Below are 27,674 nucleotides of genomic sequence, written 5' to 3' on the forward strand. Positions count from 1 at the left end.
GGTGGTATGAGTCCGGCCCACACTCGGACCCAGGAGCGCTGCAGCTCCCGGAGAACTCACTGCCTGGGCGCAAGGCGCGGGGGGCTGGGGGAGCCTGCTCGGCCGGCTCCAAGGGCCTGCTCGCCCCGCTCATCCCCTGGGCCTCCCTGCACCTAGAAACTCAGTCTGCAGTCTGTTAAAGTATTTTTCATAAGGTCACAGAGTTAAAATAAAATGCCATCAATATGAGATAATTTCATCTAGTTAAAATAGCTTCTATATCTTAGTCATCTGCACATATGAAGGTGGTTGTATTATTTTTCCCTTAAGCTTACTTATATACTGTTATGTATTTTGTAATTAGATAAATATCAGTATGTAAATTTGAAAATTACTTGCTTATGTTTTCCAAAACTGCACCACTACAGTGAGTTAGAATTGCTGTAATTTATCATACTTCTGTTTAATCACTGCAGATATCTTCATATTATTCTATTAGACATGAATTTTATCCTTAATAATGATTTCCATTTCAACATCTGCAGTGCCACCTTAGTTGCCAAATAAGGATAGTTACAAAGTGGATAGTCACTTTTGGAACCCTACTGATCTCATTGAGTAGAAAGGAAGCAAGTTATTTGTTAAGTCCAGTGTTATACATTAGATACAAAATGTCCTCCAAACTCTCATGTGTGTTGAAGGTGATTAAATTCTCAGTGGACGAACAAATCAGATAGAGCAGTGGATTAATTTGAACTAGTGAGTGCTGAAAGTGCTCTTACTAGCTGGGGACCAGGTCTAAAAAGCCAGGTCACTGGGGGAGTGACCTGAAGTGGTATACTCACGCCCCAAGCATTGCACTCTCTTCTTTCTGACTGCTGCCATTGAACGCCTTCCTCTCACCATGTTCTTTGGCCATGCTGTACTGCCTTGGAGCCATTCAAGCATGGAGTACATCCTCTGAAAACCATGAGGCAAAATAAACATTTCCTAAGTTGCAGGTGTTGGGTATCGTGTTTCACTGATAGGAAAGTAGCAAGTTTGTTGGTGAAGTGAAAAGCTAAAGAAGTAGTAAAATGATGTTGACAGGAAAAATGTGCTGCAGTTAGATAGCAAAATTTGCTAATTATCGTATGTGGTCCACAAAGCATAGTTATCCTCAGCCCTCAAATGTACACCAGTTTAGGAAAACAATACTGTCTGAATTGTATCAAGCACTAGGAGTCAATTCACTAGAAAGGTAGAAAATCCATTTGTCAAATTTGTGGAGTAGATGTTATTTTTTAAACAACCATAGTACATTAGAAGAATATTCTTAAGAATAGTGGTTATTCTAAAAGTCTTTCACTAAGGTAAGAGTTACTTTATTATTATGAAATCAGGGGATTTTCCTCTTAAATTTACAAAAACTGACTTTAGTCAACTCACTTGCAAGTAATTACCTGTTCCCCTGTGCTTGATATTAGCTGTAGGAAACAGGAAGAAAGAAAAGGGAAGGGAAATGGAATGAAGGAAAATTAGATGAAATAAGGTGAGGTAAAGTAGAAGGACTGGAAAAAAGATAAGAGGGGGTGAGGAGGGAGAAAAAAGCAGAAAATAAAGAGACTCCTTTTTATTAAGAAAATCAAGAAAGAGTGATTCTTTGATTTAATTTACCTTTCCAGTTAGGGATATTCTTATATGGTCAGTTAGTTCCCTTGTAAAATGAACTCAGAGAGATACTCATTCTCTGGAAATCTATGTAGCATGAATCAGTATTTACTTGCCTTTAATTTCCCTTCTTCAGGCTCCCAGATGATCCTAAAACTTTATGAACTCTCCAGAAAAGGAGAAGGAATATTGTACTGAATTGATTCTTATTGAAATTTGTTTTTTTTTGTTGTTGTTGTTTGTTTGTTTGTTTGTTTGTTTTTGGTTTTTCTTCGGTACCGGGAACCGAACTCACGATCTTGTGCTTGCCAGGCAAGCGCTTTGCCACTGAGCTAGACCCCCAGCCCTTATGTCATTGAAATTTGATGTGCTTTGTATTTTACTCCTAATTATTCTGTGTTTTCTTAAAAAAACTGAATGTGTACATATCTATAGATAGATGATAGATAGATATAAATGATTTTTATGGATTATTATCAGTATATAATTTAGAAATCTTGAGCTCTTCAGAGATTATAAAACTCTGGTATGAAAAAACTCAAGAATTTTGAACTACTCATACATTTCCCCAAGGATTCCGTGATTCATCTATTAACTTTTTTTTATTTTTTAACCTGGGCCTCTTATTCTGTGTTCCCTGTTGACATTCACTGAGGTAGACATAAAATTTTGAATTATATGCATCATTATGGTTTTGTACAGGAAGCCTAAGTTTAATCATGTTTAAAGTCTTGGGAATTTGCTAAGAGTGTCAGCGGCGCCTCCATGTAAAGATGATTTAATATGCGCTTAGGTCTTTATCATTCATTCCATGCTGCTTTTCAGACCCATCATCGCCTAGACATCTTCACTTTCACAACTTCCAGCCACCACACAGCTCTTTGGTAATCAGTGCACAATTTTTGTTTCATGAGTGCCACTGGCTGGCTATCATAGATCGATTTCCCAGTCCCTGCTTCTTAGCAGAACTTGATGGTGTTCAGTATTCTCCTTACCTTTGCACCTCCTTACCATATGTGATCTTTATCTCCTTCTCCATAGCTTACATTTGTTCTAAAATGAATAAATCTAAGAATATTGCACCAAGGAATAGAGGCTGATGGGAAAGTAGCAGTTCTGTTTTAAATTAACTGCCATAACAATACTAGATTGTCTTTGGTTCAGCATAAATTTCCAATTATAAAACAAGTAGCAGAAGGGTAAAACACATAGCAGCCACGTGGGGAAATTATTGAGGAACACGGCAGGTCAGAAGTGTAACTTCTCCTACGTCTCTGTTTCTTTTCCACAAGCCAGGACTTTTTCAGCCCATTGTCACTTGCCAGCAAAAAAAAAGAAAAAAAATTGAACAAGTGTGTCTTCCATTAAATATTTAGTGAGAATTAACTTAATCTACCCACAGCTCATCGTGTGAGTTTTAAGTGTATTTCATAAAAAATAAAGCAAACACACAGCTTTCATTGTGATGCCTGTTCCAAGCCTTCTTAATAAAATATGAGAATTCTACTTCCTTCCAAAGTCCATATCAAACTTCCACGCAGATATTTATAGTAGTTTTATTTATTATTACCATAATTTATAATTGACTTATCTGTGTTTAACTATATTCTATTTAAACAAACTGTATTATAATTGTTACACATTATTAAACAATAAACAATACTGGTCAAGTTATGAATGATGTGGAAGAATCTAAATTTATAATACTAAATGGAAACAGGCAGTTCATAAAGGTTCATACTGTAGTATTTCTGAAATATAAAATTCTGGAGAAAGTGAATTATGGAGACAGTTTAAGAAAATCAGTGGTTGGCATGCTCTTAGGTAGAGGAGAGGATGACTAATTAGAGGGCTGAGAGTTTTTGGCAGTGCAGTTGCTCAGCACGACACTGTTGTAATATAAATTACTGAGTGGGTGAGAGTGTTGTGTCAGTGTAGCATCAGAAATTGTAAGAAGTAGAGTGTCCTGATGAAAGACCCTAATAATGAAAAAAACCATATAGGATGAGAGCATGAAATATATAGCGAAACTGGCTTTACTCAATTATTTGTGAATTTCAAACAGGAACAAAAGTAACGTCTTTATGAAAGAAAAACAGAGAGTGAGACTCAGAGAGAGAGAGAGAGAGAGACAGACAGACAGACAGAGAAACAGAGAGAGAAGAAAAGAGAGAGAAGAGAGAAGGAGAGAGGGAGGGAAGACCTGGAGTGAAAAGACAGACCGAAGGAAAGAAGGAAGGAAGGAAGGATGGAAGGAAGAAAGGAAGGAAGGAAGGAAGGAAGGAAGGAAGGAAGGAAGGAAGGAAGGAAGGGAAGAAGGAAGGAAGGAAGGGAAGAAGGAAGGAAGGAAGGGAAGAAGGAAGGAAGGAAGGGAAGAAGGAAGGAAGGAAGAAGGAGAAAGGCAGAAAGAGAGACAGAGAGAGAGACACAGAGCAAGAGGCAGAGACAGAGATGGAGACAGACATACACACAGACAGACTGACTCACAGACTGACAGATTCAACTTTCCCCAGCAGGAGATGCATGAGTTTGCCAGGCAATTTAGTTCAGAATTACAGACACCATTTGATGATGAAAATTATTTGAGAAATAATATACCTAGATATCCTTCAGAAATAAAGGATTTGAAAATGTACAAAAGAAATGCTTTATTGTTTTTGTTTCACTTCTTTGTTTAAATAAAATTAAAAATATAGAGTTGTGGAGGCCAGGTTTGGTGCTGCAGACCTTTTGTCCCAGCTACTCATAGAATCTTTCACAGAAGCTCTGAGATAACATTTAGCTTCTATGAATACAGAGGTTTTATTCATTAGACATAAAACATAAAATGAGTTGTAAAATCAAGTATGGTATTCTTTGTATCTTGTCCAGAGTTTATGCTATATGAGATTATCTGATTAAGAACTCTAAGACCACACAATTTCATCTGCATTACTCAGGCTCAGTCTACATGCTTTGAGAACAAGTTCACTGTGAATATCAGTTTAATACAAGAAAACTGTATCTGTTCTTTAGATTCTGAGGTCTTTTGAGGATTGCAAAAGTTTAATCAATAGTTTCTAAATTATAATCAGACTGAAGAAATAATTTCTGGTATTCTATTACATGGCAAGGTAACTATAGGTAATAATAATATACTTATCAAAAGTTCAAAGAATCAAGACATATCATATACATGTACAAATTCCCTATGATAAATCTGATCCCTATGTATACCTAAATTATACCAATAAATTTATGAAAAATAAAAACTTATAAAATGAGTTATATACAGGTACCAAACTACTATGATGAGTGTGCTCATTATGTATTGCCAAAATAGACCAATGAAAATAAAATTTTAGAAATAAAAACAAGAAGGGTCAAAGAAAGGCTTTTGAATATATTCAAAGAAATATAAATATTGGATAAGGTAGATACATTTTCATGCAAAAATATTATACTTACAACATTGTGTTTTTCCTAATAGTTAATTTTTCATTATTTAGGTAATATAAGTGATCAGACTCTATTATCTGACTTGAGGAAAAATTTTCTGCAGTTATGTGCCGATGTGAGTATACTTACAAATCTCAACAGTTCTGAGTATTTCATGATTTTTAAATCAAATAATGTCCAAAAAATAAGATACAGTCTGATCATGATCATGCATACAGAATTAACTGCATTTGAATACCATAAAATTAATGTAACTTCAAAAATGACTGGGGAACATCTAGCATTTTCCATGAGACTAAATTTTACTCTCTCATTTTATCACATGCCCCTCACGTGCGGGACACGGAATAGATAGGAAAATTACATTTTTAAAATATCAAAATGGCTTGCTGTAAATATTTTTTTCACTCAATTAATGTAACTGTTGATGAACTGCACTTAATTAGTAAGGGCAACTATTCCATTTGATTTGCATGTCATTGCTGCGTTAGAATTGTTAATGTTCCTGGGTTTAGGTAGTCATTTTTCTGAGATGATAAACTCCCTGACGCCAATTACTGTGTGATCACTACATTACCTCGGATGGAGAACGTATATAAGACATTAGTTACTTCATCAAAGACAGCTCATGAAATTATACTGAACACAGACCTAGTGAAGGCAGCACTAATACGTTGACATAATTAATTAGGTGATTGCTTTAATTACTGAGGCACATGAACAAAATGAATAATGACACAATCACATTTTATATCTGATTAGAAGAACTTCTTAGCTATCAGCTGGAATTACTTAAATTTGTTTTAGCAATAAGTAATATGAGGAACATTATTAAATTTTCTAAAACCATTACTCACATGTAAGACAATTCTATTCGAAAAGCTATATTAAGTGTGGTCCAGAATCTTTCTAGGTCTAATAGATATAAATTTTATAGTCACGGGGCTGGGGATTTAGCTCAGCGGCAAAGCGCCTGCCTGGCAAGCGCAAGGTCGTGAGTTCAGTTCCCGGTACCAGAGAAAATACCAAAAAAAAAAAAAAATAATAAATAAATAAATAAATAAATTTTACAGTCACTTCATCAAAATCAACTTTAAAAAAAAATAATTCATGTTTCCAGAAAGGATGAAATCTTCTTTTATTTATTGCTTTGCTATTCATTAAACACATGTCTACTAGTGAAATACCTAGGAAGGAAAATATATTTAGGCATCAGTAATTTGAACATATAGCTACCAAAATAACGTTTCAAGCACAGGCAAGTAAATCTGTAATTCATCTGTTGTTTCTGTTTCTTATTTATTTCTTCAGGGTTAACTAATTGTCAAAAATTTATATATGTATATAACCTTATGACACATCCTTTTATGTTATTTGTCTCTTAAAAGATAAAGTTTTATTGTCAATTATTGTGTGATTATATATATAAAATTCAAGGGTAGGGCACTAGATCTATCTAACTAAATTTGTTCAAAATTCTTAACATCTTGGTTAACTTTTATCCATAATCAAATACTTTAATCTTTCCAGTTAATTTCATTTCAGCAATGTTACCTTAACAATGTGAAAAATGAGGGCATTTGTATAAATAAATTCTTTTATATTCATAGAAAATTATGTTAAATATTACTTGAGGATCTTGCTCCATGATTAAGAAAAATATTGTTTCCATATTTTAAACTTTTAAAAATGTACGAGTACAATAAGTATTTCACAAATTAATAAATACTGATAGTATATTAATTTCTATACACACAATTAATATTCCTTTTCTTTAATAATGTTACTTTTTCTTAATCAACTTCTTCCACGTTTGATACCTTCTTAGAGGTATCATCTATTTCTTGGAGGCCAAATATAATCTGCTCACTTTTCTATAGGATAACAAAGTATAGGCAACCCTGAATTACACTATCAACTTCCTGGCATCCAGTTTGAGGGTGGCATGTCACTCGATTTTTCTCTAATTTTTGAGCCAATTATAGTAAATATAATCTCTCTGTCTCTCTTTTCTACTTTCCTTCTCTCTCCATTTTTTTCCTTTTCCTCTCTCTCTCTACTTCTCTCTCTCCCTAACTTCTCTCTTCTGTTTTTCTGGATAATCTTAACTAGAATATTAGCACACTGGGTTTAAATTTTGACATTCAAGTACTAAGAACATAGTAATGTAGATTTGGTAGGAAAGATAATATGTTGGATTTAAAATTTGCTAAAACCAGATGCTTAAGAAGTTTAAAAATAAATCCATGAAAATCCATAATAGATACCAGTTTAAAGAGCAGTTTTAAAATATATCCATTAGTTATTCAAACTCTGAACAATTTAAAATTGAGCCTATTAGAAATTAATTGAAAACTTATGGTATTTTTAATAAATATTATATTTCATTAAATGTACAGACACTTATAAAAGCAACTTCTATATGAAATTTTAGAATTGTATATATATTTTACCATAAGTAGTGTTTATTTTATAAAATACCAGTTTTATAAGCATATTCCAATTACAGTCTGAGTCTCTGCCCTCCATGTGCCCGGTGCGGACAGATGATCCTCACGCAGAAGGCCCACAAACTTCTCTCACTGGGGTTCGCATGTGGGCCCTCTCTGCGTGTGCCCAGCACCCAGTGAGGTACTGGAGCAGGCGCTCCACGAGCTGATGACACCACAGTTCAGGTTTGGGCCTTGCTTGGGCCCTGACCTCCTGGAGGTCACAGACACAGGCAGTCTGTGATCTCCGTCGGTGTGGCCCAGGTCTGGCTCCTCTGCGCATCCTGGATTGACTGGAGATGCAGAATCAGGTGAGCTGCGACCCACTGACAGCACGGCTCCAAACCAAACACTACAGAGAGAACCAGGTACTTCCCATACTTCCTGGGGACAGAGAGGGTAACCCAGGACCCCACCACCACTGCAGTCTGAGCCTCAACCCTCCATGCACCCAATGCAGACAGGAGATACTCACTCAGAAGGCTGCAAACTGCTTCCCCTGGGGTTCACATGTGGGCCCTCTCTGTGCATGCCCAGCACCCAGTGAGGTACTGGAACAGGCACTCCATGAGCTGCTCACACAGTGGTTGGGGTTTGGGCTTTGCTTGTGCCCTGACCTCCTGGTGCTTACAAACACGGTCAATTTGTGATCTCTGTAGGTGCAGCCCACGTCTGGCTCCTCTGCACGTCCTGAACTGCCTGGAAATGCAGAATCAGGTGGTCCGCAAATTGTTGACCCTGTAGTTTGTGTCTGTGTTTGTCTGAACTGCCTGTGGACACAGGTCCACTAATCCGGGACAGTGCCACCAGTGCAACTTGATTCTGGGTCATATACATGCCCCGAACTGTGAAGGGACACTGGATCAGACAGACTGGCTGATTTAATACCAGCACTTCTCAAACTCTTCAATGAAATTGAAAAGGAAGAAATTCTCCCTGACTCATTTCTGGAGACAAGCATCATACTGATACCAAATCCAGAAAAAGACCCAACAAAGAAAGAGAACTACAGACCAATCTCCTTAATGAATATAGATGCAAAGATACTCAATAAAATACTAGCAAATAGAATACAGCAATTTATCAAGAAAATCATACATCATGACCAAGTTGGATTCATTCTAGGAATGTAGGGATGGTTCAATATTTGCAAATCAATTAGTGTTATACAACATATCAATAAAGCCAAGGACAAAAACCATATGATCATCTCAATAGATGCAGAAAAATCTTTCAACAAAGTCTAACATGCAGTCAGGATAAAAACTCTATAGAAAATAGGAATAGATGGTCTTTACCTCAACCTGATCAAAGCCATCTATGACAAACCAACAGCCAACATCATTCTAAATGGACAAAAACTGAAAGCTTTTACTTTAAAATCAGGAACAAGATGAGGATGTCCACTGTCACCAGTCCTGTTCAACATAGTTCTGGAACCACTAGCCAGAACAATTAGACAAGAGAGAAAAATAAAAGGAATAAGGATAAGAAAGGAAGAAGTAAAACTACCACTATTTGCAGATGACATGATACTTTACATGGAAGACCCCCAAAACTCCACAAGACTCCTTGAATTAATCAACAAATTTAGCAGTGTTGCTGGATACAAAGTCAGCACCCAAAAATTGATAGCATTCCTATACACAAACAACAAACAGACTGAGAGAGAAATTAAGGAAACCATATCTTTCACAGTAGCATCCAAGAAATTGAAATATTTAGGAATCAATCTAACAAAAGAAGTAAAAGATCTATTCAGTGAAAACTACAGTATTCTGAAAAAAAAGATTGAAGAGGATTTCCATAAATGGAAAAATATCCCTTGTTCATGGATAGGAAGAACCAACATTGTGAAAATTGCCATACTATCAAAAATTGTCATACTACCAAAATTGTTGTACAGATTCAATGCAATTCCTATTAAACTACCATTAGAATACCTCATAGAATTTACATTCTGTAAATTCATTTGGAACCAGAAGAGATCCAGAATAGCAAAAGCAATCCTGGGCAACAAGGACAAATCAGGTGGAATCACAATCCCTGACCTGAAATTATACTACAAAGCCACTGTAATAAAATCAACATGGTACTGGCCAAAAAAACAGGCTGGAGAATCAGTGGAACATACTGGAGGACACAGACACAACCACAAACACACTCAGCCACCTAATCTTTGATAAAAGGGCCAAACAAACTCAGTGGAAGAACAATAGCCTCTTTAATAAATGGTGCTGGAAAAATTGGCTTGCCACCTGCCAAAGACTGAAAATAGACCCAAGTCTATCACCATGCACCAAATCAGCATCAAAATTGATCACAGATCTCAATATTAAAACAGAAACACTAAATCTACTGGAGGAGAAAATAGTTAAAAACCTTGAAGATATAGAGGTAGGCAGAGAGTTCACAAACAAAAACCAAACTGCCCATGAAATACTTCAAAGAATCAGCAGCTGGGATCTCATCCTACTGAAAAGTTTACGTGCATCTAAAGAAATCACCAGCAGAGTAAAAAGAAAACACACAAACTGGGAAAAATTTTAGCTGACTGTCCCTCGGGCAAAGTTCTTCTATCTAGAACATACTAAGAATTAAATAACATCAGCCTCCCCAAATTCAAAGACCCAATCCAAAAATGAGCAGCTGAGATGAATACATACTTCTCAGATAAAGGAATAAAAATGGCCTGAGAAAATGTTCAACATCATTAATCATTCAAGAAATGCACTTTAAAATAACATTGAGATTGCATCTCACCCCAATAAGAATGGCTAGCATTAAGAAATCAACCAATAACAAATGCTGGTGGGGCTGTGGAGAAAGAAGAACTCTTCTGCACTGCTGGTGGGTATGCAGACTGGTAAAGCCACTGCGGAAATCAGTTTGGAGATTCCTCAGAAAACTAGGTCTAGAGATCTCATTCAACCCAGCTATTCTTCTTCTGGGTAGTTTTCCAGAAGATTTGAAAAAATCGTTATCACAGGAATGTATGTGCACCCATGTTCATAGCAGCACAATTTGTAATTGCTAAACTGTGGGAGCAACCCAAATGTCCATCCACTGAGGACTGGATAAAAAAATCATAGTACTTTTATATAATGGAATATTACTCAGCTATAAAGAAAGATAAACTTGAGGCTTTTATAGGTAAATGGTCACAATTAGAGACCATACTCATAAGTGAAATAAAATCAGACATGCATATGTAAGCATCGTACTTTCTCACTAGTGTAGGACCTGAAACAGTTAATAAAAACTAGGAGGTATAATAGACATTGTGAAATGAAAGGAAAATGCTCAAAAGTAAAAGGCAACAAAAGTGTGGGAAAAAAGAAGGGAAAGAAGGGGAAATTATGTAAGTGTATACATATACGACAGCTAACATAGTTTTACTACTGTCTTCTATTGCCCCTCAGAAAGGAACAGTTAATGATTACTTGTTTGATCAATCTTATATGTCCCTATTTTTTTTTCCTGAGAAACTACTTTGAAGATATGAACAAGTAATACAACAACCATGGTTAATTTCCTACAACTTTGTCTGTAACTCTGTTTTGTTTGTATTGTTCTTTTGCTGTTTTGTAAATGAATGTCTGTCTGTTAACATCTTTTCCTTCTTCTATTTTTTAAAATAAAAAAAATAAGCATAAGCATATCCCAAATATTATTTGGGACATTTTTGCAAGAATGAATTAATTGTTTTATTGGCATAATTATTCAAATACTTGAGACATACCTAAAATGGGTCAAACATTGAAATTTATTTATTTTTTTAAAAATTTTTTGCTTTGCTTGTTTGTTTCTTTCCAGTACCAGGAATCCAGCTCACGACTTTGTGCTTGTCAGGCAGGCGCTGTGCTGCTGAGCTAAATCCCAAGCCCCAAAACATTGAAATATACAGAAGGGTCCTAGATTGTCATTGGGTAAATCTGATAATTCTTTCTGTGAGACATAAAAATAAGGAGCGAGAGTATGTGAAGAATTACAAAGAATGATATCTTACAATCAAAACATCTAATGTTTAGACTTAATCTTTAATTTATGTTAATCTGTTGGTAGAGGGGTATTTTAGTCAGCTTTCCATCCCTGTGACTAGTACCTGAGAATAACAAGTTAATAGAGAACGGGTTTATTATTATGACTCATGGCTTCAGAGTGTTCAGTCTAGGAAGAGGTGAATTAAAGGCACAGACATGTCGTATGTTTGGTGGAGAAAAGCTGCGTGTTTCATGACAGTGCAGAAACAGAGTAAAAGAGCTCAGAACTAGTGGGGAAGAAAACATACCCTGCAAAGCTACCTCTGTAGTGATTTGTCTCATTCAATTAGCATCCACTTCCTAATAAGTCTATTGAGTTGTGAATCTATCAGTTGACTAATGCACTGACGTGGTTAGAACTCTCATGGTCTAATCATGACTAGGCCCAGTGATTGGTGCCTAGGGTATATGGATGTTAATCCCACGTTGTCAACTTCATTGGATTAAGAAATGCTTAGCAGGTAAACGAAACTTGGCCCTGATGTAGCCATGGGGGTCATGGAAGTATGACCTCGGTACTGTCTATGCTTTCACACCTGTTCTTTCTTGCATTGTTGCCTGGCTCATTTTCCAGCTGCTATGAATTAAATATCTTTCTCAGCCAAGCAATTCTTGCCATGAGACTTTTGCTTGGAGACTGGAAATGGTGAGCTAACTGTGTATGACCTTTCACTTGACCAGATGTGTGTGTCAGCTACTGTGTCTCAGTGATGGAAAAGCCGAGTCATAGAGGGTATTGACACGTCAGTACACGAGTCATGGGCAACACTTTCAACCATAACAAAGAGAGTATGTGAGATCTTTGAAGGCTTACACATAGAAATAAGAACATAAACAAAAAATCTGAAAAGCTGCTTTCTTGCATTTGTATCAGTTTTCTCTACAGTAGGATAAGAAATGTGATTTCATCTCTAATATAGCTTCTTTCTTTCATTTTAATTGGGATACAGAAACGTAAAATTGTACATATGAGAGTGCCTTCTTTGGTTGTATCACATACGTTTTGTAGGGCTTAAATCAAATTACAAATATTTATCTCTTTAAAATAGTATTACTTATTCTTGTAGAAATTTTTCAAAAATCTTTACTTCTATAGTTTAAAAATACAGTTTTGTAAACATTTACCCTACTTTACATTAGCACATGAGAACTTCTTTCACCACTTGTAACTTCATACCTGTTATGGTTATAACTAGGTGTCTCCTCAAAGTCTCATGTAATCACAGGCTGGGTTTTGGGGAAGTGACTTGATCATGGGTGTGTGATACTGAATTAGTCCACTGGCTAGTTTAGCATAGTTCTGGGTGTGTGATGGAATTAATGAAAGGCAAAGATCCACCGTGGGTGTGGGTTGCAGAACCCAGTAGTCTTGTAGTTTAGATAGAATAAAAAGGGAAAGAAGGAAGACTTGCTGTTCTGCTGCATGCCGATAAAACTGTTTGTTCTCTATCAACTGTTTCTTCTCTATCATGAGGCCCTACCTTGAAGCTAGCTCACTATGGACTGAAACTTCTACAAAGCGTAAGCTGATATAAACTTTTGTGTATTTCATCCCAGCAGTGAGAAGGTAGCTAGAAGAGTGCCCATTTATCATTATTTCTTTTTCATTTAAAATAAATAAAACTATTTTATTTTTTATTAAGTTTACTGATACAGTTTAGATATACATAATAATCACATTTATCACAGAGAATTTTTACCTGTACATGGTATATCTTAAATCCTTTTTTCCTCCAAACACCTCCCTTCCCTTCAATCATTCTTCCCTTCCTTATTTAAAAAGTTTTGTTTCCATTCTTCCTTTACAATTTTTTTCCCTACCTTCCTTTCCTCTTCCCCTTCCCTACTTCCCCTTTCTTTTGAACAATTTCTTCCTATTTCACAGTGCCATTTATACACTTTGGTCCTTATTTGCACATTCATTTTCTCACACAAGAGAAACAATGCAATATTTACACGTGTCTGATTTATTTCACTTAAGACCTTGACATCAAATTACATCCATTTACCTAGAAAACTCTCAATATTTCTTAACACTCTCTCAGCCACTCAATCTCTCAGGATTTTAATCCCCACTATTCAATTCAATCTGAATGTTGATACCACCCTATGAATATAATGTTCAGGTTATAAGGGTCAGTATATCTATTAATATCTAGATCCAAAAAATAGCTACTGATTTATCATAATTGATAAACATTAGAATAAATATAGGATACACTAGAAGACACATATTAAAAAATAAAATACAATTTTCTTGATGTAATTAATTTCATAAAAAAACAGTAAATATTGGTGTAGGTTTAATATTGTTGATAAATACTTTATCAAGCAAATCAACTAATCTAAATTTATATGTCATGACAATACACAGAATAATGTACAAATATATCTGTATCCTTCTGAGAAACTAAAAAAGGAATTTTAAAAAGTTAATATTTTAAGAAATGATTTCAGATCTTCTATTCCTAGAATATGTAGGATATCAATGTGAATACTTACAAAATTGTGGCAAGATAGCCATAGAGGTAAAGACTCATTCTTAAAACAAAAAAGAATATGAAAATTTTATGTTTATATATATATCTAACAGTTTCAAATACACAAATCAAAACGTTGCTTCAAAAATTCTATATTCATCTTGGAAATATGTGAAGATCTAGATAGGAAATAATAGAGGATTAATATTTTGGTAATGTTTAAGAAATATCCAAAATAAAGCCACTATAGTAAAGATGATTAAATTGGTATATAATAAATTAAATATATTAAATATTAATATACTATGCAAAATGCTTCTTTTGGAGAGAATATAATTTAACTCTGTGTTTCTTTTTAAACTTTATCAGGATGACAGTTCAATTGTTAAAAATGAAATGTTAATGTCTTCAAATATTACGGTACTGGAACATTTCTTGTCTTTTGATCTATAAATATAGGAAGAAGGGATATAGCTCAGTGGCACAGTGCCTACCCAGCAAGTGCAAGGTTCTGAGTTCAATTCCTGGTACAGAAAAAAGAAAAAAATATATACACTTTAGATGTTTGGTTGCTCTTATATTAGGTGTGTATAAATTCAGAATTGCTCTTTCATTTTGCTGAAATGACCCTTTTATCATTTGTACTGACAATTGTTATGTTTTTTCTCTTCTTTCAGTATAAAATCTATTTTATCTTATTACAAGTTTAAGTATAAATGAAGCAAAAATTCTCACTTAATCCCTGAAGAAAATGCATTTAATATATTCTATTGAACTATACCACTTAAAATATCAATCAATAACTTTTCCAAATACTGATGAAGTCATTTAGACAACACTTAAATTACAAACATAATAAATTCTATATAAAATACAGATAAACATTTAAAATAAATATTTTTTCATCACAAAGAAAAATTACAGCATATCATTGAATATATTTTATCTGTTGCTTCTGTTTTTCATGAATTAAGCTTGAATAATAAAAATAGACACCCCTCATTGCTTGCAATATCTTGCATTATTGCCTAAATTAAGGAAGTTTCATGTATTTTAAAGAATTGAAATAAAAAGAAAAAATATTTAAATGTTCATTCTCCTCATGAGTATTAAAATTTTATTTGTATATTTTGTTTTTAAAATGCTTTTTTTTTTTTGCACATAAGAGCAAAGAAATTAAACAGTTTATTTTGGAATTTATTTTGGGAAAATTTTAAATCCCAGATTTATTTTTATAAATGTGGTAGATAGCAGCACATGAATTTCATAGATTCATATAATATTTGTAGTACATACATATATTTTAGTATATCAAAGTTGGAAAATATTCAAATGCTCTATTTACCAAATAATTCAAATTAGAATTGCATAGTTCATTTATAAGGTGTACATTGCAGGAAAGTTACCAAAGATATGTTTTTAAAATAAAAGTTTGATAATGTTTTACATATGTTAAATTATATTTCATATATTGCTAATAATAAATCTTTCAGCATAACATTAGTCTTTTGGAAATAATTTTTATGATAAGAATCAAAATCTTTCATTGTTTTTCATAATTTTATGTACTGAATTAAGAAGCATGTTGCAATATAAATGATCCTTTGTATTGAAAGACTTTTTCAGCAATAATTTTTGTATGAATGATATTTTGGTAAATACAATGCTCTTTATTTACTTAACAGAAATTTTGCTATAATGTTACATGAAAATAGTAGCACTATAGTTGTATATAATCAGCAATTAATTCATTAAAATTGTAATGTAAAGAAATGACTGCAAAGAAATATAGTAAAATATTAGTATTTATTTTAGATACTATATCATGGGTGATTTCTTTCTTCACTGCTTTTTTGTTTGTGGAGCCAGGAATTGAACTTACAAACTCACCCTTGCCAGGCAGGCGCTGTGGTGCTGAGCTATATCCCCGGCCCGTTGTTGATTTTGTTTTTGATTCTATTTACTTATGTAGCTCTTAGATTTTCAACAATTGGAAAAAAAGACTAACATAGGATTTAGGATTTTTCTTTTTTTTTTTTTTTTTTTTTTTTTGAAACAGGGTCTGGCTATGCAGTTCAGGCTGGCCTTGAGCTCACTTTGTAGCCCAGGCTGGTCTCTAACTTGCAAGAATCCTCCCTCCTCAGCCACCCGAGTGCTGGAATTACAGGCATGTACCACCACTCCCGGTTCTACCATTGGATTAATGAAAGCATGTGTGTCTAAAACAAGTTACTAACCACCTTTTCTTTCTTCAGAGTATAAATAAAACTGAAAATTCTGTTTAAAAATTGATTTTAGTATCATTCTCCTTTAGTTATATAAAGAAATAAAAATTGAATTTTTGCCTATAGATTTGTATCTGGACATCAGATCAGTTATTTTTAAAATGAATAATCTTTGTATCTATAGCTTATTGATAGATGTGAATTCCTGATTCCTTTCAAATGCATGTTCAATAAAGCAGAGTTGATTTGGAAGTGATTTCAGCATTTCTAAATTAAATGTGTTTCAATTCGTTAAATATTATATAACACAAGGTATATTCACAGTGAAATTTAACAGAATTTAGTCAGGTTATTGTTATAATCTAAACCATCCCCCTCAATAAGGCATTCATCTTGTAAGGCAAAACCTTATTTTCCCTTTTTGTAGAGGTTCTACTTTTACATCATATTGCAAGGCCTGGGACTCTTTGGTTAGGAAACTTGCATTAACAAAATTGATGACTTTCAACCATGTAATCTTTCAGCCCCTAAGGAGAGGGAAATACTTCTTCTTATTTTTAGTTTTATCAGTAGGAACACTCACTTTCCCTGCTCCGCTCTTCCCAGTGGAGGTATCTTAGAGTGCCGTCAAATTCTGCAAGCTCCGGGACTTCGGTAGGCTTGCAGAAATGAGAGAATATACACAATCCAGTCGGCTAGAAAGACCCTTTTTTTTTTTTTATAACTTTCAATTTCAAACTATCCAGATTCATTGCGATGACAGACACATGAAAATTTAGACTGTTGGGGGCTGGGGATTTAGCTCAGTGGCAAAGCGCCTGCCTGGCAAGCGCAAGGTCATGAGTTCAGTTCCTGGTACCGGAGAAAAACCAAAAAAAAAAAAAAAAAAAAAAAAAAAAAAAAAAAAAAAAAAAAAAAAAAAAAAAAAAAAAAAAATTTAGACTGTTAAAATGAGCCTTGAAGGGGCTGGGGATTTAGCTCAGCGGCAAAAGCGCCTGCCTGGCAAGCGCAAGGTCGAGAGTTCGGTTCCCGGTACCGGAGAAAAACCAAAAAAATTAAATAAATAAATAAATAAATAAATAAAATGAGCCTTGAAAACAGAACGCCAGAGGATTGCAACATACTCTTTAAATATAAAGCAATATTGGACTTCAAACTTCATTTGGGAAACATATATTTAATTGCATATCTTATGTATACTTATTAATAGATTTAGTAGATGATATAATAATTTAAAAACGTTAACAGAAACTTCCACACACGTGAATAAAGCACTTAATTTTGATAAATTATTGACAATTTTTAACGTGTATTTTCCCCAGTTTTACATAATTTGGTTGTTTTCAAGGACAATGGTTCAGAAGATAAAACCTTTTAGCTGCATAAAAGAGAAATATTTTCTTTTTATTTTCTGTACTCTGACAAAGTTTGGGATTAAAGCTGGCAAACTTCAATTTACATTCCAACTGTTAGCCTCTAAAGTTTGGTCACATGCCAAATTAATAAAGAAATACAGCTCATGTTTTATAGGGATCCACTGTGTACCTATAACAGATACTCTTCAAATTGGTTTTTTTCCATTTCTACCAGAATATACAAATTCAGCAGCAGCAATGTATGGAAGATGAGATACACATAATTGAGCAGGTAATGCTTTGACACCTAATTTATGTTTCATATTATTATAATATCTAATTGTAATAGCTAATTCTGTGTTATCCAAATTATATGAGAAAAATGTAAATTGGTAAGGAAGTTAAATATATTTACAGACACATATGGCTAGGTAAGAACTTGCTAGCTCGATGATAGTTTGGAAGATGGAGGCAGAAAGTAGATGTGTTACACAGGGGTGCACCGTATTAACCATTTCAAGTTCACCCATCTTTGCTCCCACATGATGAATAGAACACATCAGGTTTGAGGAAACATGAAGTCAAGCAGAATATACAATACATAGATGTAGACACAGAAAGTACTATACCAGTGGGTAATTTTGAAAATGGTTGAATTTTACTTTCAGTAACATCAATTTTATGCAAGAACCCAGGGAAACATATGTAATCCAAGAAGAGATGATGGCCAAGTTAAGAATTTCCACGTTGGCAGGGAGAGACAAGAAGGAAAACGAAGGATTTTTTTTCAAAACTTAATTTAAAAACAGTGGAAGATTAGAAAAATGAAGAGAGCACAACCCTTCCGTAACACAATGAACACACCCTGGTGAATGGAAAATGTGGCAATAATGAAAGAGGCGTACATTATATTTGGCAAATAGACAGTAATATTTTTGACAGCATTTGACAGAAAAGGATACAAAGTTTAAGTAGAGAACCACAAGTCAAAAAAAAATTTTGCCCTCTGCATCTTCCTTCCAGTATAATAAAGCTCTTTGCCTGAAATTTAAGGAAAAGCTAAAGAGGGAGGAAGAATTTTTACCAAAGTTTCGGGTTATCCACTGAGGGAAGGGACAGGAGAATTTGGAATACTATGCATTGCTCACACACAGGTTGTTTGGTTTTGCATCTCTTATTCTTGTTCTTACCTTCATCTTTAATATTTTTCATTTATTTTCAAATATTAAATCAAATATAGATTTTTAACTGATTTGTTTTAACAACCTTTTCAACTTCAGCCCAATGAAATAGAATATCTTCTTATTTTAAGCTATAATAACAGTTATTTATTTGCCACTTGGGGCATCATTTTTACCCATGGAAAATTTGAAGTATCAAAAGAGACATGAGAACATTTCCTTTTTCAGGTGTACGGAAAGTGGCTGGATCTTGCTTTTAGAAATGACCCGTTCACCTTCAGTGAAAGAGCCCTTGGGATGCAAATCTTAGAACTTTTCTGAAACTCTATCATTGCTTATGAGTTATCACATACCTCACTCTGGTTAAAACGTGCAAGCAGAAATCATCAAAGGCTACATTTTCCAGCTGTAAGAAGTAAAGAAAAAAGGAAAATGGGAAAGAAATGACTTTTTGAACACCAATCATTTTCCCATTTAGTTTCAAACACTCCTGTAGGTTTTGCTGCTGTGTTGTGACAAAGAAGGAAATATTGAGAATTTCAAACTTGGGAAATTTTTCCAAAAAGGTAAAATATGCAGAAATTCTTTCATCAACAGTCACAGTACTGAGGCACATATTGTCCAAAGTGTGACACATGCAGCTCGTGTGGGAAAAAAGCAATTACAAAATTTCTAATAATTTATTCTACTGCGTTTATGTGCAAGTGGACATTAAACCTTTGATTTGAAATACCTTTAACTGATGTATGAATGCTCAAGTATATATACAGGAAATGCAAATAAGTGAGTTTCTATTGAATAATTAAGTATGTAGAGTAATGGTATGATGAGTAGGTATGGTCCCTAAGAAGAAAGCCCAATCGTGTTATTTAGTATGAATCTTAAACTATAACATGTGAAGGTTTTCAGAAATGGTGACCTATAACGCTGCTGATTAATCTGTCTCTTTAATAAGCACTTTTTTCTTGACATTTTCTACAAGATTTATGTAAAAGTAATCAATACAAATACAAAATCTTCTTCAGAGTGATGAAAATTTAGCAATGACAAGACAGTAAAATTAAATAGCTAATTATGTGGAAAAAAGAATGAAGGCAAAATATATAGATATATAGACAGAGAGAGAGAGAGAGTTAGTGTGTGTGTGGGGGGATGCATAATCATGTCAATTATCTGAGGGACTAGGATATACATATCACATCTTTTTAAAGTTTTTCGTAGTATATATTTGCAGTATGTAATGATTACGTTCCTTGTGGGAAGTTGGTCATGTTTATAACATACTTTAATTCTTTTCTCATTACATTCCTTTCCCCTCCTTGCTGTTTCCTCCATCTCTCAGTCCCATTGGCTTTTGCTTCATATCCGTTTTCCTGCTTCCTGTTATATCTCCTTTATTTTGCTCTTCTATTTACTTATAATTCGGATTTCTCACATAAGCAAAACCACACCGTATTTAAGCTGTGTGTCTGATTTAGTTGGCTCAGCATTAGGAGCTCCAGGTGCATCCATTTCTACAAATGACTCAAGTTTATCCTCCTCGATGGCAGAATGATCTTAACCATTTTTCTTCCCTTTCTCCTCTCTTCCCTCCCGTATTCCATGTAGCCCACCAAGACTACTTGCTGTTTCCTATCATCTTTCTTTTATTTTGCCACTTAAAGTGTTTATATTTGAGTTTCTCACGTAAGAGAAACCATGCACTATTTAACATCAGCCATCTGTTTTACTTCACAGTGTGGTCTGAAGACTCATCCATTTTCCTCTACAGAACTCACTGAAGTCTTCCTCCTGGGAGATGGGCAATAGCCTGGCAGTGGAGGCCTGTGGACTTGTCAACACCCGCGTGAGAGGCTGAGGTAGGCTGTAAGACACAGCCGCAATGGGATTCTTCTTTCAGTTCAATATGATTCTTTTTAGAGTTTTCTATTGGTAGATGCTTTGTCGTACATAGGAATTACATTCATCTTTGGGAATGGGTGTGTATATATTTTGCATTTATTTCTTCTCCTCTCCACTTTCCTCCTCCCCTCTGTGGCTCCTTTTCCTTTCTCTACAAAGTCGACCTCCTTGTTTCTTATAATCTTTTTTTTTTAAATTTTCTTTTAAAATGATTGATATTTGGAGATTTCTCATTTAAAAGAGACGGTGTTATATTTATTCTTCAGTCCCTGATATATTTCACTTAGCATTATGATCTCAGGATGAATTAAAAGAGAAGATGTAGTCTTTAGGGTTTAAAAGGCAAAGGAATAGTAAGAGAAAGATCTTTGGTGGTCATAATAACTTTTTTGCTGCTATAATATACTCTTCCATACACAATGGCTTAAAATAAAAGGAGGATACTTTTCCAGTTCTTATAGTCAAATGTTTGAGGTCCCTGTCCCTGTTGTCTCAAAGAGAAGAGTGGACAGGCCTTAAATTCTCTCAGAGCTGTTGGGTGAATCTGTTTTATTGCATCCATGCATGCCTCACTCCTGGACCGCTTCATTCTTCTTGAAATTCAGCAGTGCACCGACTTTCTAATCATGGTTTCAAGGCTATCTGTCTTTCTTGGGACAGAGTTAAAAAAGATGCTGTTTTAAAGGGCTCTGATTACATCAGATCCGCCTGAGTACAGTGATTCAGAATAACCTCTCAATCTCAAGATTTATCACCTTAATTATGCCTGTGAAGTTCCTTTGTCAGTGAGGCTAACTTAGCCACAGGCTCGGGTCATGAGGACATTGCTATTTCTGAGGGCCATTGTCCTGTATAGAAACGTGGCATTTAAAGTGTAATTCTGGGTGAGGCAGTTCTTATGCTGAATTGTAATATTATGACTCACATTTACTATTCTGAGATTTTAAAACATCTTTCAAGCAAATTACACTTCAAAATGCTTATCTATGCTGAGAAAAATTTGGATGTTCTGTTATTCAGAATCACAGAGACTTTATAAGGCATAATTAAACAGTCAGCTATATAAAGACATTTTAAAAGTTGTTAAATAGGATGTGACATTAGGAAGATATCAGAATAAGAAACACAAACTTTCCTTTACACACACACACTAAAAAATAAGCTGACATTATCCTTAAATAACAATATCCTCAAGAAGAATAAAGACCCAATTTAAGAACCTGTGATAGCAACATAGAAAATAGTTGTACAGATATAATCACTGCAGAGACTGACATACCTAAGATGCTCAGATATCTGGAGATGATGGGGGATTAAGAAATAGGATTGGGGGGCTGGGGATTTAGCTCAGCGGCAAAAGCGCCTGCCTGGCAAGCGCAAGGTCGTGAGTTCGGTTCCTGGTACCGGAGAAAAACCAAACCAAAAAAAAAAAAAAAAAAAAAAAAGAAATAGGATTGGGACTATCATCGGGACTACTCATGGCGCAGGTATCACTGCTGTCCTCAGGAGCCCGCTGTACAGAGGATATCAACGGTCTTCATTACTAAGAAAGCCCACAGCTATTCCCCTATGGACTCCACAGAGAGGGAAACAGTGCAGCACATCACAGTTCCTCCAGCGGAGCTGCCTTGTGTGACCCTGGGATGGGACCTTCCCAGTGCGGTGCGCACTCCCAACCTGGAGCCACAGCTGCTGTGCAGATGGTGCCACCGCAGACCTCGGCTCTGCAGCCACTCTCTCCTTGCCTGTGTTCTGGATCTGCTGTTCCACTGGTCACACCTGTGCTTTAAACACAGGAGTCACTGCTGATCAGGACTGTGGAGTCCTGTCACTCTGAGTACGCATGGGATAGACACTGATTTTGCAGCCTTTCTGTGACCTCTGATGTCTGAAACATCATTAGTGTGAATTTGTCCAATCTCCAGATCCTGCATCCTGTTGCAGAGGAAATAGTACTGAGAATCAACAAACGGAACCACATTAAGTTAAAAAGCTTCTGCACTGCAAAAGAAACAACCATCAGAGTGAAAAGATCACCAACAGGATGTAAAAAGAAAAAAATCTCCAGTGGTTCTTCAGAGGACTTGTATCTACAAGGTGTAAAGAATTTAAAAAATAGGCCCCTCAACATAAAAGATCCAATTAAAAAAGGGCAACTAAAATGAGCAGAAAAAGAAGAACAAATGGCCAGTAAATACATAAAGAAATCCTCAGCATCACTGTCCATCAGAGAAATGCACAGTAAAAGAACACTGAGATTCCATCTCATTCTAGAAAGAATGGCCATCATCAAGAAATCAACGAATAACAAAAGCCAGAGAGACTGTGGGGGAAAAGGAAATATTCTATACCGTTGATTGAATGTAAACTAGTATAATTACTTTGGCAATCAGTGTGGAGATTCCTCAAAACATTTTCCATTTGACGCAGCTGTTACTTTTCTAGATATCTTCCTAAAAGTTGTAAAAACATGATATTACAGTGGTATAGGCATACACATGTTTATAGTAGCACAATTCATGAGAGTTACAACTCGGGGGCTGGGGATTTAGCTCAGCGGCAAAAGCGCCTGCCTGGCAAGAGCAAAGTCGTGAGTTCGGTTCCCGGTACCGGAGAAAAATTTAAAAAAACAAAAAAAAAAAAAAAAAAAAAATAAGAGTTACAACTCAGCAGCAGTGTACATGTCAACAAATGAATGGACAAAGAAAATGTGGTACTTGTACACAGTGGAGTACTCCTCTGTCATAAACATAAACTTAAGTTATTTGTGGCAAAACAGATGCATCTTGAGACTGTAAAATTAAGTGAAATAAATCAAACACACAAGCTTAAATATCATATAGTTTCTTTTAGAAGAGAAGCTCAAAGTATAAATAAGGAGCAAAATAAAAGACAGATAATAGGACAAAGGGAGGTAGGCCTTCCTCAAAGAGGGATCAAGCAATAGAGGGAGGATAAAGGGAGAGAAAGAAATGTATTGTTTTTTCAAATTTGTTTTGTGGTACCAGGAATCGAACTCACAACCTCATGCTTCCAGGCAGGCACTGTGCCACTGAGCATTATTCCTAGCCCTGAGAAATGTGATTAAAAAAGGAATTAAGATATGTTATATACATGTAGCAGCTCCACATGGAATGTAATTCACAGGGTGCATTATGTGCTGCACATTTGTATTAAAAAATAAATAATGTAAAACTATTAGCATTTAATGTTGTCTAGACAGCAGTAAATGCTCATCACATCATCATTCTGTATCTGTATCTAGTCTGACTTTTGTCATGCAGATTTTTCAAGTATAATATTATGTCGGATAGAATTTGAAACTCAATAAACTTATTACCAAAGTTGCAATCATTGCTCCATCCTTAGTTTTTCCCCCCTCTTTCTTTTGTACAATTACCTTGGTTCTTCAATTTCTAATTAAACAAAACTGAGTAACAATAGAATTTACCTCCTTTAAACTGTATCAAGTTGTTATAATATTAAATATTTTTGTTTGTAAGATGATGTATTTTTAATCATTTATCTCTATGCCAAATGTCATTTAAGTATCTTAAATCAAGCTTATATTATATTTGACCTCAAAAATTACCACATATCCCCATATGACTACAACATTACACACACAGGCCATGGTACAGGAGACTGTGTATCTTAGCATATTACTTTAGATAAAAATAATTTTTAGTTACGACCTGAAATGTGCCCTGGGAAACATCCTGAGAAGCCGTAAAAGCTAACTGCAGTCAACTTTGCCCAGGAATGTTTCCCCAGATAAGGAACACCCAGGCCTGGATAACCGTCTGTGACCCTGCCTGGGTTGTTTCATCCCTCCATAAACACTAGTTAGACATTTTAACCATTAACTAATGCAAGGTTGTAAAAAGGAAACAAACAGAACATAATGGGAGAAACATCCGTCGTGGTTAGACATGTGACTCGGGACCTAACCTGACTCCCACGAAATAAGAGGAAAACCATATGACCACCTGAGTCAGCAGATGTAACATTCCAATCTGTAACCATGGAAACCCAAAATGAATTTAAGAGCCGGAACAAAGACTAGCGAGTGGGGACATTTCCTGACTTGTTAGTTGGGAGATACACAGTGGCTGGCCTAAATTCAATAAACTCTGTTTGTCCTAAATAGAATTCTTCGGTCTTCTGTGGAATTTAGCCCGTTTGCTGCTACAGTGGAATAAAGAGATTTTTCAAAAGTACAAATTTTTAAATTGTCCAATTGTATGGTTTCATGTAAAGCAAAATTTCTTTTTTTTTTAATTTTTAATTTTTTTTTTTATTTTATTTTTTGTCTTTTGTCTTTTTTTCTGGTACCAGGAATCGAACTCACAACCTTGCGTTTGCCAGGCAGGCACTTTGCTGCTGAGCTAAATCCCCAGCCCCCTAAAATTTCTCAATATTTTTGGTGATAATATGTAATCTTCTAATTTTTGTGATTTTTTAAATTTAACTGCCATTTTTACATAGTACATGACATAAATTGATTTTTAGAACCAATATTTTTAAATACTATTTTTTAAAATTCTGTAAAGGAATGCTATTTTAGTATGTGATATAAACTACATCTTTTTCTGTTTAACCTGTAGTGTTTAGTACTTTATTTACTTTAAATTCCTTATGTAAGAAAGCTGGTCTTGAAGATATGTCCCTTACAGCTGGAACCACACTAGTTTGGAATTTCTGTAACTAGTTTTCTATAGAATAGCCCAACTTTTTTTTTACCAAATGAATAACAAACAGAGCATCACACATTTTGTCACGATTACTTCCTGATAACATGGTACCAAGTTAATAAGTATCTTTAGCATTTGAATTTTAGCCACTGTTTTGAAGCCCTTTTTCTGAATGATATCATCTCAAATCATTTAAATAACCAGGTGGTCTGGTGAACAGTAAATCAAACTGCTGCCCTTAAAAGAAGAAAAGCAAATTGCTCTGCATATTCAGCATTAGCAGTCACTCACTCAGGTCACATACGTCAAATCAATGGCTGCACACCAATCAACAGTAATTCAAATCTTTCACTGTAGAAATATGGTCAGTCAGAGTTCTGTTTCAATTGCTGCAATTTTTAATCTACAAATAGAACTATTCATATTCTATAAATGATATTAGAACTCATCTGACTTTTGTGACAACTAAATGGAGAACATAATTGAGTTAATATTGACATTAGATATAACCTACCTCTCATATTTATATTCAAAGTAAAGCTGTGTATGTGCTCCCTATAAAATGACAATTATGATTTTATATTTATAATTCTTTATGACTGAAAGACTTTGCTGAATATTTTCATTTCATGTGTACATGGAAAATGTCTCTGTAGCATTTCTCCTCCAGGTTTTCAGTACAATTCATGTCTTTACTGTCACAGAAAACTAATCCCAGAAAATGTTGATAAAATTGGGTAAGCTTCAGAAGAAAATCACCTTCATTCTCTATATTCAATGTAAATTTCACTTAGTGAAATTCTGCAGCTTCAAATTCTTTTCCTCAATATTCCTGATCATTAGCATAATATCTATTTCTAAAATTCTAATTTTTTACTTATTAATGACTATTAGAGAAATTTGAATATATTAAGTGAATAGTGAGGATAGACTATAATCTCTGTCAAAAGAGTTCTGCAAGTCATTGATCTGGAGGAACATAGTAGGGCCAAGTCTCTAAACTGTTGCTTGTATCTAAATTGGGTAGGAGATGTTTATGAGTTTGATCTGTGGGATGGTATTTGTCGCTTATGTTGTACAGGCAGAGATCTATCTTTGTATCATTTTCCAGGGCTATTTCAGCAACATATTACAAAATGGTGGACTAACTACTCCAAGAATATTTGCATCGCTGTTCTGGATATGAGAAGTCAGAAATTGAGACTTTTGAAGTATTATAGTCACTCTGAAATGTTGGGAATGCGTATCCCACCTCTACCTAACTTCTGATGGTTTGGTGGAAATCTTTTACATTTTGTGGCTTATAGATCATTCCAGTTTCATCATGTAGCCTGTATCTCTGACGCAATATGGTGGTTTTTCTCTAAGGATACCAGCCTTATACAATTAGGGGCTCACCTTCCTCAGTAGGGCTTCTTGTCAATTCAACTGAATGGTTCTAGTAAGAAATCTATTTCCATGTAAGTTCATATTTAGTAGTACTTAGAGTTTGGACTTAAAAGTGGCTTTTTAGAGACACAGTTCAATCAATAGTGTCTCTTTTGCTTTCTCTCCACCTCTCTGTTTCCCCTAGAAGTTGACTTCTTGCTTTTGGAAAGAATGCATGTCCATGTATGCAAGCCTGGTACTGCAGGCAACCCTAAAACAGCTACTTTTGCAAGGATAAATGATCACATGTACTCACTCCAAAACTTGGATTCCTCAAATTCCAAAATTTGGAACAATGAGCAGATATTTTGTTCTATTCAGTTGTCTTGGTTACTTTTCTCTCATTGCTGAGACAAAATACCCAATGCCCAAGATGAAGGAAGGAAAGGTTTACTTAGCTCACAGTCTGTGGAGGTTTCAGTTCGTACTTGGTTAGCCACAAGGCAAGGTGGCACATGGCAGAGGACAACCGTTCATGGCAGCAGAAAACAGCAGAAAACAGCCAGAGCAAAAGGGAGGAATGGTGGCAAGCAACCTCTTCCTCTCCCTTACATATGCAAACTATCAACCCCAGGCGGCTGTAGCACTCACACCGATAATCCCAGCATTGGATCACTGATCAATCATAAATTCTAAGAGCCCACCCCATGACTGCATGAGGCTATTGGGGAACATCCAGACACAAACCATAACAGCAGTCTAGGTGATTATTCATACTTGCTGAGAAAATCTTTAGTTTTCAATTTTCTATAAACTTTTCCAACTTTACCTTAATCTTCCTTCAAAGCTGCCCAGGAGGTGGCGTAAGTT

This window comes from Chinchilla lanigera, unplaced genomic scaffold (assembly GCF_000276665.1).
Source record: "Chinchilla lanigera isolate Chin_1 unplaced genomic scaffold, ChiLan1.0 scaffold00025, whole genome shotgun sequence".
Taxonomy (NCBI): domain Eukaryota; kingdom Metazoa; phylum Chordata; class Mammalia; order Rodentia; family Chinchillidae; genus Chinchilla; species Chinchilla lanigera.